This window comes from Pristiophorus japonicus, chromosome 8 (genome assembly GCF_044704955.1).
Source record: "Pristiophorus japonicus isolate sPriJap1 chromosome 8, sPriJap1.hap1, whole genome shotgun sequence".
NCBI classification, from domain to species: domain Eukaryota; kingdom Metazoa; phylum Chordata; class Chondrichthyes; family Pristiophoridae; genus Pristiophorus; species Pristiophorus japonicus.
The window spans coordinates 107246775-107263404 of NC_091984.1; the positions used below are offsets into that span (position 1 = coordinate 107246775).

Below are 16630 nucleotides of genomic sequence, written 5' to 3' on the forward strand. Positions count from 1 at the left end.
TCCACGACCAGATCAGCCATGATCTTATTGAATGGCGGAGCAGGCTCGAGGGGCTAGATGGCCTACTCCTGTTCCGAATTCTTATGTTCTTATGTTCTTATGTTCACTGAAATCTGTTTCTACATCTTACTCAGAGTGTGTAGATCAATAAGATGAGTAACATAGAAACATAGAAAATAGGTGCAGGAGCAGGCCATTCAGCCCTTCTAGCCTGCACCGCCATTCAATGAGTTCATGGCTGAACATGAAACTTCAGTACCCCATTCCTGCTTTCTCGCCATACCCCTTGATCCCCCGAGTAGTAAGGACTTCATCTAACTCCCTTTTGAATATATTTAGTGAATTGGCCTCAACTACTTTCTGTGGTAGAGAATTCCACAGGTTCACCACTCTCTGGGTGAAGAAGTTTCTCCTCATCTCGGTCCTAAATGGCTTACCCCTTATCGTTAGACTGTGACCCCTGGTTCTGGACTTCCCCAACATTGGGAACATTCTTCCTGCATCTAACCTGTCTAAACGCGTCAGAATTTTAAACTTTTCTATGAGGTCCCCTCTCATTCTTCTGAACTCCAGTGAATACAAGCCCAGTTGATCCAGTCTTTCTTGATAGGTCAGTCCCACCATCCCGGGAATCAGTCTGGTGAATCTTCGCTGCACTCCCTCAATAGCAAGAATGTCCTTCCTCAAGTTAGGAGACCAAAACTGTACACAATACTCTAGGTGTGGCCTCACCAAGGCCCTGTACAACTGTAGCAACACCTCCATGCCCCTGTACTCAAATCCCCTCGCTATGAAGGCCAACATGCCATTTGCTTTTTTAACCGCCTGCTGTACCTGCATGCCAACCTTCAATGACTGATGTACCATGACACCCAGGTCTCGTTGCACCTTCCCTTTTCCTAATCTGTCACCATTCAGATAATAGTCTGTCTCTCTGTTTTTACCACCAAAGTGGATAACCTCACATTTATCCACATTATACTTCATCTGCCATTCATTTGCCCACTCACCTAACCTATCCAAGTCACTCTGCAGCCTCATAGCATCCTCCTCGCAGCTCACACTGCCACCCAACTTAGTGTCATCCGCAAATTTGGAGATACTACATTTAATCCCCTCGTCTAAATCATTAATGTACAATGTAAACAGCTGGGGCCCCAGCACAGAACCTTGCGGTACCCCACTAGTCACTGCCTGCCATTCTGAAAAGTACCCATTTACTCCTACTCTTTGCTTCCTGTCTGACAACCAGTTCTCAATCCACGTCAGCACACTACCCCCAATCCCATGTGCTTTAACTTTGCACATTAATCTCTTGTGTGGGACCTTGTCGAAAGCCTTCTGAAAGTCCAAATATACCACATCAACTGGTTCTCCTTTGTCCACTTTACTGGAAACATCCTCAAAAAATTCCAGAAGATTTGTCAAGCATGATTTCCCTTTCACAAATCCATGCTGACTTGGACCTATCATGTCACCATTTTCCAAATGCGCTGCTATGACATCCTTAATAATTGATTCCATCATTTTACCCACTACTGAGGTCAGGCTGACCGGTCTATAATTCCCTGTTTGCTCTCTCCCTCCTTTTTTTAAAAGTGGGGTTACATTGGCTACCCTCCACTCGATAGGAACTGATCCAGAGTCAATGGAATGTTGGAAAATGACTGTCAATGCATCCGCTATTTCCAAGGCCACCTCCTTAAGTACTCTGGGATGCAGTCAATCAGGCCCTGGGGATTTATCGGCCTTCAATCCCATCAATTTCCCCAACACAATTTCCCGACTAATAAAGATTTCCCTCAGTTCCTCCTCCTTACTAGACCCTCTGACCCCTTTTATATCCGGAAGGTTGTTTGTGTCCTCCTTAGTGAATACCGAACCAAAGTACTTGTTCAATTGGTCTGCCATTTCTTTGTTCCCCGTTATGACTTCCCCTGATTCTGACTGCAGGGGACCTACGTTTGTCTTTACTAACCTTTTTCTCTTTACATACCTATAGAAACTTTTGCAATCCGCCTTAATGTTCCCTGCAAGCTTCTTCTCGTACTCCATTTTCCCTGCCCTAATCAAACCCTTTGTCCTCCTCTGCTGAGTTCTAAATTTCTCCCAGTCCCCGGGTTCGCTGCTATTTCTGGCCAATTTGTATGCCACTTCCTTGGCTTTAATACTATCCCTGATTTCCCTAGATAGCCACGGTTGAGCCACCTTCCCTTTTTTATTTTTACGCCAGACAGGAATGTATAATTGTTGTAATTCATCCATGCGGTCTCTAAATGTCTGCCATTGCCCATCCACAGTCAACCCCTTGAGTATCATTCGCCAATCTATCCTAGCCAATTCACGCCTCATACCTTCAAAGTTAACCTTCTTTAAGTTCTGGACCATGGTCTCTGAATTAACATGATAATGTATCAAATCTACCAAATTATTGTTGGGATCCAGAAAAAGGAACAGAAATGGAACAAAAAAGATAAAAACAATCAAATTCAATGATCCTATAAATTCTAGGTAGTGTCATATAGTACAGTCATACAGGAAAGACTAAATATAATCAGAGTTACCAGTATAATTAAGCAATTTACAATTTGCATTTTCTACCCTTCTACTTAATAAGGTGTAATTGAACACCAGGAGTGGGTGAGCTTCATTAGCCATAATCAAGATCAAACAAGTGCACTGTGAGCAGTATTGTTACTGAGGCCTCGTGACTTATTATTAAGCTATCCCTTAATAGCGAGAGTCACAAATCAAGGCTTTAAATTAAAAAACTTAAAATTAAGTAAGGCAAACTTTGAAGGGATGTGAATTAAATTGACCACAGTAAATTGGGCTGAACTGTTAATGAGTAAACCTACAGAAAAACTGTGGGAAATATTCACAGAAGCTTTGGGTACAATACAAAACCAGTAAAAAAAAACTAAAAAGCAAAAGGTCCATTTATGCAGTTAACCATCCACGGTCAACAAATAAGGTAAGAGGCAGCGTCAAGCTAAAAGAAAAAAGGCTTACACAAATGCAAGGAAAAATCTAGCAGACGGGACGTGCTGTATAAAAAGCAACAAATGGATAACAAGAAAGTACTAAAAGGGGCAAAAAGGAGTATGAAAAAAATATGCAAGGGGTATCAAAGCTAACAGTAAAGGTTATTTTCATCAATATATTAAGAGAAAGAGAGAGAAAGGGGGAATGTGGGTAGTTTAAAGACAGATGCAGATAATGGATAATAGATTTAGTATGAGTAAGAAAGGCAATAGAGAAAATAATGGGACTTAAATCACCAGGATCTGATGGTTTCCACTCTAGGGTCTTAAAAGAAACAGGTAGGAAAATTGCAGTTACCTTAGCCAAGAGTTTCTGCTTTGGGCACAATCAGCAAACTGATGCAAATTGCGCCCTCTTTGAAATGTATTTTTTTCTCTCGAGTTTCCGCTCAAACTGTTTTGCATATTGCTGAACTTATCTACCACGATAAAATCTGCCATGAACCAACTCATTCAGGCAGCCTTTTAAAATTTAATTTAAAAAGAAATTGCTTCAAAAAATATTTCTTGATATATTTAAGAGTGGTAACTAGATGCAGTTTGATTAATACAGCTGAAAATGGATTTATCACAAAAATAAGCATTTTTAATCACAGTGTCAATTCGCCACCTGTGAGTAACCCAATTTTAAATTACTGAAAATTACGTTAAAAATTATACAGAACCATTTGCTAGTTATATTGGAGAACGGTTGTCAATTTCTAAATAAATGTTTTTTAAAAATTAAATTCAAAAGCTTTTAAAATGTGCCTAGTAGTGTCCTTGTGCCCAAATTAACCATCTTAATGTTTAGAACATCCTGAATGAGCACAATTAGTGGAAACTCACAATGGTGATGATTTCATCCTGGGGGCATGGACAGTTTTTTGGTTGGGGATGGCTTCTAGCACGATATTTTTTAAACTAGAGTAAAAGATTGCATTTAAAATTTTGCAATTTTTTGCGCGGGTTATGCCGATTTTGGGTGAATTACACCAAGAAAACCAGCACAACTGAGCGGATACTCTACCCCAGAAGTCATAATTTTCCCAATGCTCTCTAGATTTGGGAATTGTGCCTTTGGATTGGAAAATTGCAAATATTACTCAATTATTTAAGAAAGGAGGGAGGGAAAAACCGGAAAACTACAGATCTGCCAGTTTAACATCAGTTGTGGAGGTTATTGAAATCTATCATGAGGGACAAAGTGACTAAGTACTTGAATAGGTATGAACTGCTCAAAGAGAGTCAGCTTTTTGTGATGGATAGGTCCTGTCTAACTAATCTAGTGCATTTTTTGAGGAGATCACTATCATGGTGGACAAGGGAGTGTCTATGGACGTTGTCTATATGGACTTCCAGAAAGCATTTAATAAGGTTCTGCACAAGAGATTATTAGAAAAAATAAAAGTGCACGGAATTGGAGCTAACTTGTGACATGGGTTGATATATGGTTGAGAGGTAGATGACAGAGAGTAGGGTTAAGGGGACTGCGCTTCCATTGGTAGGATATGACAAGTTGGGTTCTCCAACAAGTTGTACTGGAGCATCATTTTTTTTACCATATATAGTAATAACTTGGATGAATGAAGAGAGTGAATATTTACAGATGATAATAAGTTGGAAGGCACAGTAAGTTGTGTCAATGGGAGCAGAAGGTTATAAAGGAACATTGACAAATTATGTGAGTGGGCAAAACTGTGGTAGATGGAGTTCAATGTGGAGAAAGTGTGAGGTCAGCCACTTTGCATCTGAGAGAGACAAATCAAAATATTTTTTTAATAATGAAAGATTAGGAATTGCAAAGGAGCAAAGGCATTTGGGTCTCCAGGTACACAAACCATTAACAGCTAATACACAGGTACAAAAAGTATTCAAAAAGGCTAATGGAATGTCGGCCACTATCTCAAGAGGGTTGGAATACAAATAAGATGAAGATATGCTTCAGTTGTACAGCGCTTTGGCCAGACCCCATCTGGAGTACTGCATTCGGTTTTAGGCACCGCACTTCAAGAAAGATATATTGGCCTTGGAGGGAGTATAGTGCAGATTCACCAAAATGATGCCAGAGTTTACAGGGTTAAATTATGAAACTAGGTTGCATAAACTTGGCTTGTCCTCCCTTGAGTTTAGAAGCTTGAGGATGTTCTAATTGAGATGCTTAAAATGATGAAGGAATTCAACAGGATAGATCCAGAAAACTATTTTCACAGGTGGGGGAAATACTGAACAAGGAAGCATCATCTTAAAATTAGAGTTGGGCAATTCAGAAGAGAAATCAGGAAGCATGTTTTCACACAAAGGGTAGTGGAAATTCTCTGCCCCAAAAGGCTGTTAATGCTGGGTTAATTGAAATTTCCAAGACTGAGATTGATAAATTTTTGTTAGGTAAGGGTATCAAGAGATAGCGGTCAAAGCCGGGTAAATGGCGTTGAGGTACAGATCGCCATGATCTAATTGATAGGCAGAACAAACTTGAGGGGCTGAATGGTTTACTCCTGTTCCTAGTGTGGATGTTAGAAAAATCGAAGTCCATGGGATTAAAAGGACGATGGTAGCATGGATACAAAATTGGCTAAGGGACAGAAATCAAGATAGCGATGAACGATTGTTGCAGGGCATAATATAAAAGTTTGTAGATGAGATGAAACTCAAAAATGTAATAAACAGTGGGGAGGATAGTAGCAGACGTCAGGAGAACATAAACAAACTGATGAATTGGGGAGACACATGGCAGATTAAAATTAATGCAGAGAAGTGGGAAGTATTTTGGAAGGCAGAATGAAGAGAGGAAAGATAAACTAAATAGTACAAATTTAAAATGGGATGCAAGAACAGAGAGATCTGCGAGTTCACATAAACAAATCTGGAAAGGTGACAGGACAAGTTGATATGGCTGTTAAAAAAACATAAGGGATCCTTTTCTTTATAAAGAGAGGCATAAAGTACAAAAGCAAGGAAGTTCTGCTAATCATTTATAAATCACTTGTTAGGTCTCAGCTGGAGTATTGTGTGCAACTCTGGGTAAATACTTTAAGAAGGCCTTGGAGCGGGTACAACTATTTTAGTTGAACCTATAAATCAAGTGCCCCCTTATTAAAGGGGCACTAAAACCGATAAATTAAATAAATTAAACTTTAACTTTAAATGGTCAAATTAAAATTTGGTTGCCGGGGGTGATGATGCACTCCAGTCCCTCCGGCGCCCACCTCTCGCGGAAGGCCACAAGCATACCGGTGGACACTGCGTGCTCCATCTCCAGGGACACCCTGGCTCGGATGTAACCGCGGAAGAGAGACAGGCAGTCGGGCTGAATGACCCCCCTTGACTGCCTGCTGCCTGGACCGGAGAGGGTACAGAGGAGATTTACTAGAATAGTACCAGGGATGGGTGACTTTAGTTATGCAGAGATACTAGAGAAGCTAGGATTGTTCTCCTTAGAGCAGAGGAAGCTAAGCGGAGATTAAATAGAGGTGTTCAAAATTATAAAGGGTTTTGATAGAGTAGATAGGGAATTTTTTTTTTCACTGGCAGGAGGGTCGGTAACCAGAGGACACAGATCTAGGGCAGTGCAAGCAGATTCAATAGTAACTTTGAAAAGGAAAAATTTGCAGTACTTCTTGAATAGTTCGTTCAAAGAGCCAGCACAGGCAGGATGGGCCGAACGGCCTCCTTCTGCACGGTAACATTTTACGTGCCTCAGGTCGACCGCCAGCGCCGCTGCTTCTCCGTCACCATAACAACAGCGACTAAACCCCGCCCCCTTCTCCGAGCACGATTCAAATTTGAGCCAATGAGAGCGCGGGGATCACTCATTTGCCTAATTTATATATCCGCCGTTAACACCGAGTTCGAAGACTGAGCGAGCCCGGGGAGGGCAGCGCGTAACAGTAAATTTGTCAAATCCGCCCGGGAGCGACCGCGGCACCGGAGCACCGTGAGTATTAAAGGATAGGAGAGACCGAGGCTCCTCTGAGTGAGCGAGAGGGAAACAGACTTTTAAAAAGGAGCGTACGTTGGAACAAAAGGTGCAACCTCCGGGCTAGCCACTCACTTCAAACACGGCGTGCGGCGTGTTTCGTCGTTGAGCAAGGGTCGCCGCAGTCGACTGCGATCAATTCCCAACAAAACTCCCAAGTTTTTTCAAGCTGGGCCCCACCGAAATGCTCCCAATCTCCAGCGCCCCTCTAGCTGAGGATTGTGGTAGTGGTCAGTATGAAAAAAAAATGTCCCTCCTCGCTCTCACTTTAGTTTCGCTCTCGTCCACTCAGTGTTCCTCATTCTCCCTCTCCTCTGACTAATTCTTGACTCTCCACACTCTCACTTGCGACTCTCGCACATGTGTTTCACCATTCTCTGCCTTGTGCCTTTTTCTCTCTAATCAGAGTCGTGTGTTTACAAGTTTATTTTTGCCGTATTTTACACCGTGTTGGATTTTCTCTCTGGAGCGTTATTTTTCAAGGGAAAGGTGAAGTAAGCGAGACTTTAAACGGCACCGCCCAGCAGGCTGCTAAAAATTGACGAGCCAACCCGTGATAAATGTTGGTCAAGACTTTACTCTGGGCTGTTGGTTGCACCAGTGTTTATTCTTAGTACTCATCGACCCAGATGGCTGGTGGCGCTTCTTGGGCTAATCTTTAATCAGATCGGCAGAATTTGTCATTGAGAAGTAATTAGCGTCATGTTGTCTACACATGGAACTAGGATTAACCAGCAGATAGATCGTGGAAACAAAACGGAAGTTAGAATACTGGTATTATTTTAAAATCATCAGATGTATTTGAGGAATTGGTAGTATGATCACCATTAGGGAGGATACCAGTACCTAGGCTGAACATTAGATATATAATCTGAAGAAGGGTCTGGCAACCCCAAGTATTATCAATGGCCCAGATTCTGCGGTTGGTAGAGTACGCTGCCATACCTCCTTTGAGATCCACCGCAAGTTCGGGATATGTGCATGCGTAAAATCCGAATTTGCAGTCACTCAATGTACGTGTTGGCAGGCCATCCGCGTGGGCCACAGAAAAGCAGTTGCTGGTACAGTGTTGGCTATTTGCCCATTGACTGGCCAGCAGTTGTGCACAGAAATGTTAGGGTTGATGCAAACAGGTGCAGGGCCAGGTAAGATGATACCTTGGGCATTAATTAAACATTTTCATATTGTAAATTATACACATACAATGTATCATATGGGTTACTGCAAATATTGGCTCAAATTACAATTTTAATTATGTCCAAAAGTATCAAAATTTCATTTTTAGTGAGGTTGGTGAATTGAAGGTAATTATGAATAAAATTCCGATTCTGTAAATTATAATTGGATCAGATTTCAAGATTCCAATTACATCTCATTGCGGGGTTCCCTTTAGAAATCATTAAAATGGAATTTTGCTTTGTGATTGGAGGACCAGGCCCATGTGATCCCAGGTACGCCTCCACACCGCCTGCGTCCCTGGGATCCATGGGTCATAATGCTGCCTACTGTTTCGCAGTCTCGCTGCCAGCAGGTAGGTGCGTAATTCTTTGGAGGGGTTGAACCTCCCTTATCCAGCACCCTCTGGACCTGGCCTGTGCCGAATAAGGGATTTTACCGGATGAGGGGAGCTTAGTGGCCCAAGGGGAGGCCGGCGCCCCGGGCGGGCCCGAAGTTCAGTCGGCCCCAGCGGGCCGAGTGTCGCCGCGGCCCCAAAGTCGGGGTGAAGGTCGGCCGCGTTCTGCACATGCGCTCCTGGCCACCGGAATCATGCCGGACGAGGGGTGGTGCTGGATAAGGGAGGTCTGACCCCAATTGTTGGCCCACTCCCACTGAATTGTATAATAATTCGAACAAAAGATAAACAATTGGTAACCAAGATATAAAAAAATGCAACTTTGCATTTTATTATATCATTGAGTCTTAATGTTTATAAATGGAAAAATCATAACTGCTGCATAGAAAGTAACACAGACTTTCCTCTATCTGGGGCTGTGGGTGGCAAATCCGCTGAGGAGGATTGCACGGCCATAAGGGACCACTCAATTTCTGTCCGTTTAAATTAATGGGTAGAAAACCAGGCAGTCTGTTAAGGACTGCGCTTCTCTGCCTGATTTCCTGGTATTCCCAGCCAATTCAATAGCCCCAAGTGCAACATTGGAAAATCTGCCCTAAAATTTGTTGTAATCTGGATTTTTTTTTTAACTTCTTTGCAATGTAATGAAACACAGAATAGATAGGTCCTATTAATTTGCCTATTGTGGAACTCTTTTCATTTTAGCAAGAGAGTTAAAAAAAAAAATTGGAAATAAAAATAAATGCAAGTATGGAGTGCCAGTCATCAAAAGACCTTTCTAATATGGATCAAAATCCTTGTTATCGGTTGAACAGTATCATGCACACAAGACCATCTTTAATATTCAAAATATATAGAATATCTGATCTTTGTATTGTAATAAATAAATAAGACTTGCATTTATATCGCGCCTTTCATAACCACCGGACATCTCAAAGCACTTTACAGCCAATGAAGTACTTTTGGAGTGTAGTCACTGTTGGAATGTGGGAAACATGGCAGCCAATTTGCGCACAGCAAGCTCCTACAATGTGATAATGACCAGATAATCTGTTAGTGTTGTGTTGATTGAGGGATAAATATTGGCTACAAAACCAGGGATAACTTCCCTGCTCTTCTTCGAAATAATGCCATGGGATCTTTTAAATCCACCTGAGAGAGCAGACGGGGCCTCGGTTTAATGACTCATCGAAAGACGGCACCTCTGACAGTACTGCACACTGGGGGCATCATGCGTATTATCATCAAAGCAATTTAATTTTAAATTGAATATTAATCTTTAAAGTGATGCAAATCACAACAAATATGTATAAAACAACTAGATTGATATTTCAGACATTGTGTTAGATTTTATATCACAAACTCAAAGCTTTTATAGTGTAGTATTTTCTACTTTTTACAAATTGTGACCATGCTAAATGATACTGCAGTATCAAGTCATTGTTTGTAATATTGCTGGTAAAACTTTGCCAGTGCCTGCAATGTAGATGTAGCAAAATTTTCTTTGCAAGATTAGCATTTGTTGACTAGTCAGTACAGGTTGAACCTCCCTTATCCCGAGAAACCACCCCTCGTCCAGAACCATTCCCGGCCACCAGGTGGCGCATGCGCAGAACTCCGACACGAACAAATTGAAGTCGTTCGACTCCCGCAACCGGGCAACACGGAACAGGCTGGGGCTCATTTCTCTAGAAAAGAGAAGGCTGGGGGTGACCTGATGGAGGTCTTTAAAATTATGAAGGGGTTTGATAGGGTAGTTGCAGAGATGTTTGCACTTGTAGAGGATACCAAAACTAGGGGGGATAAATATAAGATAGTTACCAATAGATCCAATAGGGAATTCAGGAGAAACTTGTTTACCCAACGAGTGATAAGAATTTGGAACTTGCTACTACAAGAAGTTGTTGAGGTGAATAGCATAGATGCATTTAAGGGGAAGCTAGATATACACATGAGGGAGAAAGGAATAGAAGGTAAAGCTGATGGAGTTAGATGAAATAGGGTGGGAGGAGGTTCATAAATACCGGCACAGACCAATTGGGCCGAATGGGTGTTTTTTATGTAACATAATATAGTGATAAAGGTTTGCCATGCCAACCTTATTTAATAGCTATCAATCTCTGTCACTGTCCTACAGATTATTTAATATACAGTTCATCCGATTATAACTAGGAACAAATATATTTACAATATTAAAGCACAGGCAACTTATAACTGAATGCATTGTCAGCTGCAGTTCAGTTAATAGCACTCCCTGCTCTCAGTCAGAAGGTTGTGGGTTCACTCCAGTCTTGAGCATATAATCTAGGCTGACACTTCAGTGCGGTACTGAGGAAGTGTTGCAATACTGGAGGTGCCATATTTTGAATGAGGTATTAAACCGAGGTCCCGTCTATCCTCTTGGTCTCGCGATCATATCCTAAGAGAAGGGGAGTTCTCCCTGGTTTACTGTCTAATATTTATCTCTCAACCAACATCACTAAAACAGATAATCTGGTCGTTATCTCATTGCTGTTTGTGGGAACTTGTGTTCAAATTGGCTGCTGTGTTTCCTATTTTACAACAGTGATTACACTTCAAAAAGTACTTCATTGGCTGTAAAATGCTTTGGGATATCCTGAAGTTGTGAAAAGTGCTATATTAATGTAGGTTCTCTTTTTTTTTTCTATTGCAAACTTTAAAAAAAATCAACTTTTGTAAATCTTATAATTGACGTATGTTACTCCCTTATGCTAACTGTGAGCAACCTCATGAGAAGCTACACTAATGATCCCATCTGCTGCTCTGTTACACGCAGTAACGTTCTCTCTTTTTTTCAGATCGTGGGCACAGACTTGTGCTTCAGAGGCTAATTCCACTTTGATCATTACTAACATGACAGTCAGATGTTATCTTGTTTATCATTTGGTACAACAGTAGCTATAACGTTAGTTTGTCAGCCAGAATTCAAGTAAAGGTTATTCAGTGGTATTACAGCCCCAATGCACTCTGACAAAGATAACTATTTTAGGCCTTAATTTATAAAATTATATATTGTAGACATGATGGATTTAACATTTACAAGATGGGTTCAGATGAAGACGATCCTTTGACCCTTTTAATCTTATCCTTCCAGAATGACAACCCTACCTCCTTCTCATTACAGCTTCTAGTTGTTTCTTAAATGAGTCCACTGTAATCTCAGTGACCCTTCCCGACAATCTGCTCCAGCTGTTCACGACTGAAATAAAAACTTTTTGGTTCTATTCTAATCTTGCCATTCAGATCACTGAACCGATACTAACTTATCCTGCTTCCTTTAATGTCTGAAAATATTGCTTTGGCTATCTTATTCCATCTCATTTAAGTATCTTGAATACTTCTGTGAGGTCCCTTCAGAGATAAATTTATTTAAGGTTGACGAACCTTCACTTAACTAGTCATTTTTCATAGCACATATCTCTAACACCAAATTCATTGCTCTCCTCGGTGATGTCCGTGGGGTTCCTTATGTTACAGTGACTAAAACTGTATGCAGTACTCTAGTACAGCTTAACCAGAGCACACAACAGCTTCAGCATGATTTTTGGGGAGTTGAGCCCCATTGATTTGCACATGTTATTAAGGTTTCTGTTCTTTTTCCCATTCTCTGTATTTTGGGCATCTTGTTTTATTGTTGCATACACTCCTGAACCAAAAATGTTTTTTGTCTAAAATGGTGTAATGAAGACTCAAGGCTGTAGAAGGAGTGTAGCTGTGTTACTATGTCTCGTAGAGCCTACCCAATGAGCATGTAACTGTGTGAGAAGCTGAAAATCTTAAAGGAGCATGGAATTTTATTTGAAAAACTATTTTTTGCTGTCAGCTGAAGTTTTTTGAGGGGGATGGGGTTCTGACAGTTTTTATAAGAAGTTTGAGAATTTTTGTCTTGGTGTTTTTATCGGTGGTTTGCAGTTTTAACTCCAATCCTTACTTCTGATCCCTCAAGGGCTACTTCTGTGAATCAAGGGATTTTAGCTGTCCCATGCAAAAGTGATAACAGTAACTTTGGTCAAGGTAAACCAGATTGTCATATGTTGCAATTTCTTGTCAATCGGCCCACATGGCTTTGATGCTAACAGAACAACATTTGACATTTCTGTGTTTGACAGAGGACCAGATATGGCACACTGTAGCCCAGAATCTCTGTTTTAATGTGACTTAAGAGGGTTGGTCAAACACAGCCCTTCGTTATCAATGCTTTTCTAGCATCTAGAAAAGGCTTCCATGCCTATGTGTTGCATGATTTGTTTGTTAATGCCAGAGGCCACCCCACGTTTTTTTAAAAAAAAATCCACACACAGGCATCTTCCATCCTTCAGGATGTAGTTCTGGACGTGGAATATTAGGTCCTTCATTGAAACACCTGTGAACTCATCCTTTTTTTTTGGCGTGGAAGCAAGTCATCCTCTTTTCGAGGGACTGCCTATGATGATGATCAATGTCTTATCTACACTATTTACTGAATCAAGGCCAATCATCTGTCTCATTGGGAGTTGAGTTGGCAGTTGCATTCCTTTTAATTGTTGGGAGATTTTAAAACCCAATTTTAACTAGATTCATGAAGATCATTTGAAAAAAATCACACCACTGAATAATGGACAATGCCTGTAGAATTGGGAATGTTTTGAACTGTTTCATAATGGATCCATTAGAGCCAACACTTTCTTGTAACTTGACTTTAATATGTTTTAGCACTGTTTCCCTGCACTCCTTTCAAGTTGTATTATTAGAGAGCCATGCTCTGGAGGTAGATTCAGCTTATTTAGTTTGACAAGTAAATATGGCAATCATAAGGCCAAATGTGGAATTGTTTAAGTTTGGGGATAACATTTTAACTTGGAAGATAGCGTTGTTTCATTGGTATTCAAAATGTTGGTGTTCTTTGGTGGATCTCCTTGGTTTTATCTAGGCAGTTTGTTCCATTTGGTAACAAAAGCCTGGAAATTAATGTGAGTGATGCTATCACATGAACGATTAATGTGCCCATATCAAATTCCTCTTTCCACTATTTGACAATAAATGTATTAATACTTCCATTTAAAATAGCAGAGGTAGGAATTCATTTTGAGCACATTAAACATTTGCTCCAAGTAATTTCTAGGCTAAATTCTTGATAAAACTTATTACAGAATACTGGCTAACTATATGGGTTGGAGAAGGTTGATTCATGCTATGAGATTAGCAATGACCAGCCTGCTCTAATGTATAATGATTTTCTCTTGACACTGAACTTATGATGAATTCCATATAATCTTGTGTTAATTTGACAATCTATTTTTATATGTAGAAGTTGAACAAATGAGGAAGAATATTAGATCCTCTATTGTGAGTGAGGTCTTCCTCATTTCTTGAATATTGTTCAGCCTTTATGCACAAAATTCCACATCTTTCCACAACAACAACAACAACAATTTGTATTTATATAGCACCTTTTAATGTAGCAAAACATCCCAAAATGCTTCAAGAGCGTTATAAAACAAAATTTGACACTGAGCTACATCATGAGAGATTTGAGCAGATAACCAAAAGCTTGGTCAAAGAGAGAGGTTTTATGGAGTGTCTTAAAGGAGGAAAGAGAGGCTGAGAGGTTTAGGGAGAAATTCCAGGGTGTAGGGCCTTGACAGCTGAAGGCGCAGCCACCAATAGTGGAGCGATTAAAACTGGGCTTCTCAGCAGGCCAGAATTAGAGGAGCGTCAATATCTCGGAGCGTTTTGGTATTGGAGGAGATTAGAGATGAGGAGGGGCAAGGTTATGGAGGGATTTGAAAACCAGGATGAGAATTTTAAAATCGAGGCGTTGCTTAACTGTGAGCCAATGTAGGTCAGCGAGCACAGGAGTGATGTGTGAACGGGACTTGGAGCGAGTTAGGACACAGAGTTTTGGATGACCTCCAGTTTACGTGGGGTAGAATGTGGGAGGCCAGCCTGGAGTGCGTTGGAGTTATTGTGTCTAGAGGTAACAAAGGGATCTAGAAGCATGAGGGTTTCAGAAGTAGATGAGCTGAGGCAGGGGTGGAGTTGGCCGATGTTCTGGAGGTGGAAATAGGCAGCCTACGTGATGGCACGATTATATTGTCGGAAGAAGCTCATCTTGGGGTCAGATATGACACCAAGGTTGTGAACAGTCTGGTTCAAGCTCAGGGAGTTGGAGGAAATTTCTGCTCCTCCAGTACTGGATGTCGGACAAGCAGTCTGACAATTTAGAGATTGTGGAGGTGAGGTAGAGCTGGGTGTCGTCAGCGTACATGTGGAAAGCGACTCTGTGTTTTCAGATGATGTCGCCAAGGGGCAGCATGTAGATGAGAAATAGGAGGGGGCCAAGGATAGATCCTTGGGGGACATCAGAAGTGACGGTGTTGGTTTCATCCGGAGCTTCCCTTTTGTGCCTGTAAAATTTTTTTGCATTAATTCCTTGTCTGTTTTCAAAAGAACAGGGGCTTGCTTCCAGATCTTGATTTGTAGCGAGCATCTTTCTCTTGTTAATTCCTGTGATTTGAGAATGGAATTCCTGACTGGTCATGATTGCTGTAACAATCACTTCAAATCTTTTTATGTTATAAAACGCCAGATTGTGAGGCAAGCAGTAAAAATTTGTCTACATGATTGAAAATTTTAAGTATGTTTGCAACAAATAGTTACTTACTGTCCAGTTCCGGTACAGTACAATATGAAATTCTAAGTTTCAAAAGACCCCATCATAGTCCAGAAATTGTTTTGATCACTTGATAATTTTCAAAATTCGGTACTGACTTTATCTAATATTTTGGTCATTTTTGAGATTAAAATGCTGTCGTTAGGGGCCCAAGTTTCCACATGATTTGCGCCTGATTTTTAGGAGCAACTGGTGGAGAACTGACTATCTTAGAAATCGCAATTCTCCACGTTGTTTTTTCTGCAGTTCTAGTCAGGTAGAACAGTTCTACTTTGGAACAGAATTTTTTCTTCAAAAGTGGGCGTGTTCGGCCACTGACGCCTGATTTCAAAGTTTCCACAGTGAAAACTTATTCCAAACTAAGTTAGAATGGAGCAAGTGAAGATTTTTGTAGAACTGAAAAAACCTGTTCTACACATTAAAAAATCAGGCGCAGGTTACAAATTAGGCGTCCAGAACGAGGTGGAGAGAGAGGAGGAGGGAAGGGGGGGGGGGGGAGGGAAGTCAGTAAATTCTACAATAAATCCTTATTTATACTTCTACAAATATTATACAAATTAATCCAATCTGAATAAACATTTATAAGCAAAGAAAAGATTAAATAAACCATCTTCCTACCTGTGTGAAAGTGCTTCAGCCAGGGAGAATTCTGCAGCCGTTCGTTGCCGCTGAGTGGGGGGGGGAAGCTGTTCGTTGCCGCTGAGCGGGAGGGGGGGAAGTTGGGGGGGGGTGGGGGGAGAAAGCCGTTCGTTGCCGCTGAGCGGGAGTGGGGGAGAGGAGGAGGAGACAGCCGTTCGTTGCCGCTGTGCGGGGGGGGGGAGAAAGCCGTTCGTTGCCGCTGTGCGGGGGGTGGGGGGGGGGGAGAAAGCCGTTTGTTGCCGCTGAGCGGGAGGGGGGGGGGAGGAAGAGGAGACAGCCGTTTGTTGCCGCTGAGCGGGGGGGGGGGGGGGAGGAAGAGACAGCCGTTTGTTGCCGCTGAGCGGGAGGGGGGGGGGAAGGAAACAGCCGTTCGTTCCTGGTGGGGGGGGGGGGGGGGAAGGAGACAGTGAGAAGGTTGCAAGAAGCCTCATTACTGATGGCAATGTGCTTTTATTAAAAAATGTTCAAAAATTAAACAGCTACAAAGAACTACAAAAATGTGCGAGTGCCAATGTTTTTTTCACACTGCGCGAACACTGCAACGCGCGCGCGCAGCGTTGCCGGCAGGAAAAAAACTAATTTAAATAGTACCCGCCTCCTCCCACTTACAAAATCGGCGCGAGTGTAGGCTCTGCCCCCCTGGGCGCCGCGCCAGGCAGACAAGGAGCTGCAAAGCACTCCAGAATCGCGATTTTTTTTTTTAAGGCGCCGTTTTAGGCGCGGAAAACGGGCGCCCAGCTCGG

The 16630-nt window shown here is 41.7% G+C and overlaps 1 protein-coding gene across 2 annotated transcripts in view; it reads left to right on the forward strand.

Annotated features, from left to right (window-relative positions):
• Positions 1-6874: 6874 nt before the first annotated feature.
• The window catches only part of gpsm2 (G protein signaling modulator 2), a 99447-nt gene continuing 89691 nt past the window's right edge, over positions 6875-16630 (forward strand). Inside the window, exon 1 of one of the 2 annotated variants that reach the window (XM_070887272.1) lies at positions 6875-6960. The gene's annotated coding sequence lies outside the window, so the exon portion shown is untranslated. Of the gene's footprint in view, positions 6961-7672; positions 7693-16630 lie in introns of those variants that run through there. The other variant, XM_070887273.1, reaches the window with a different exon arrangement.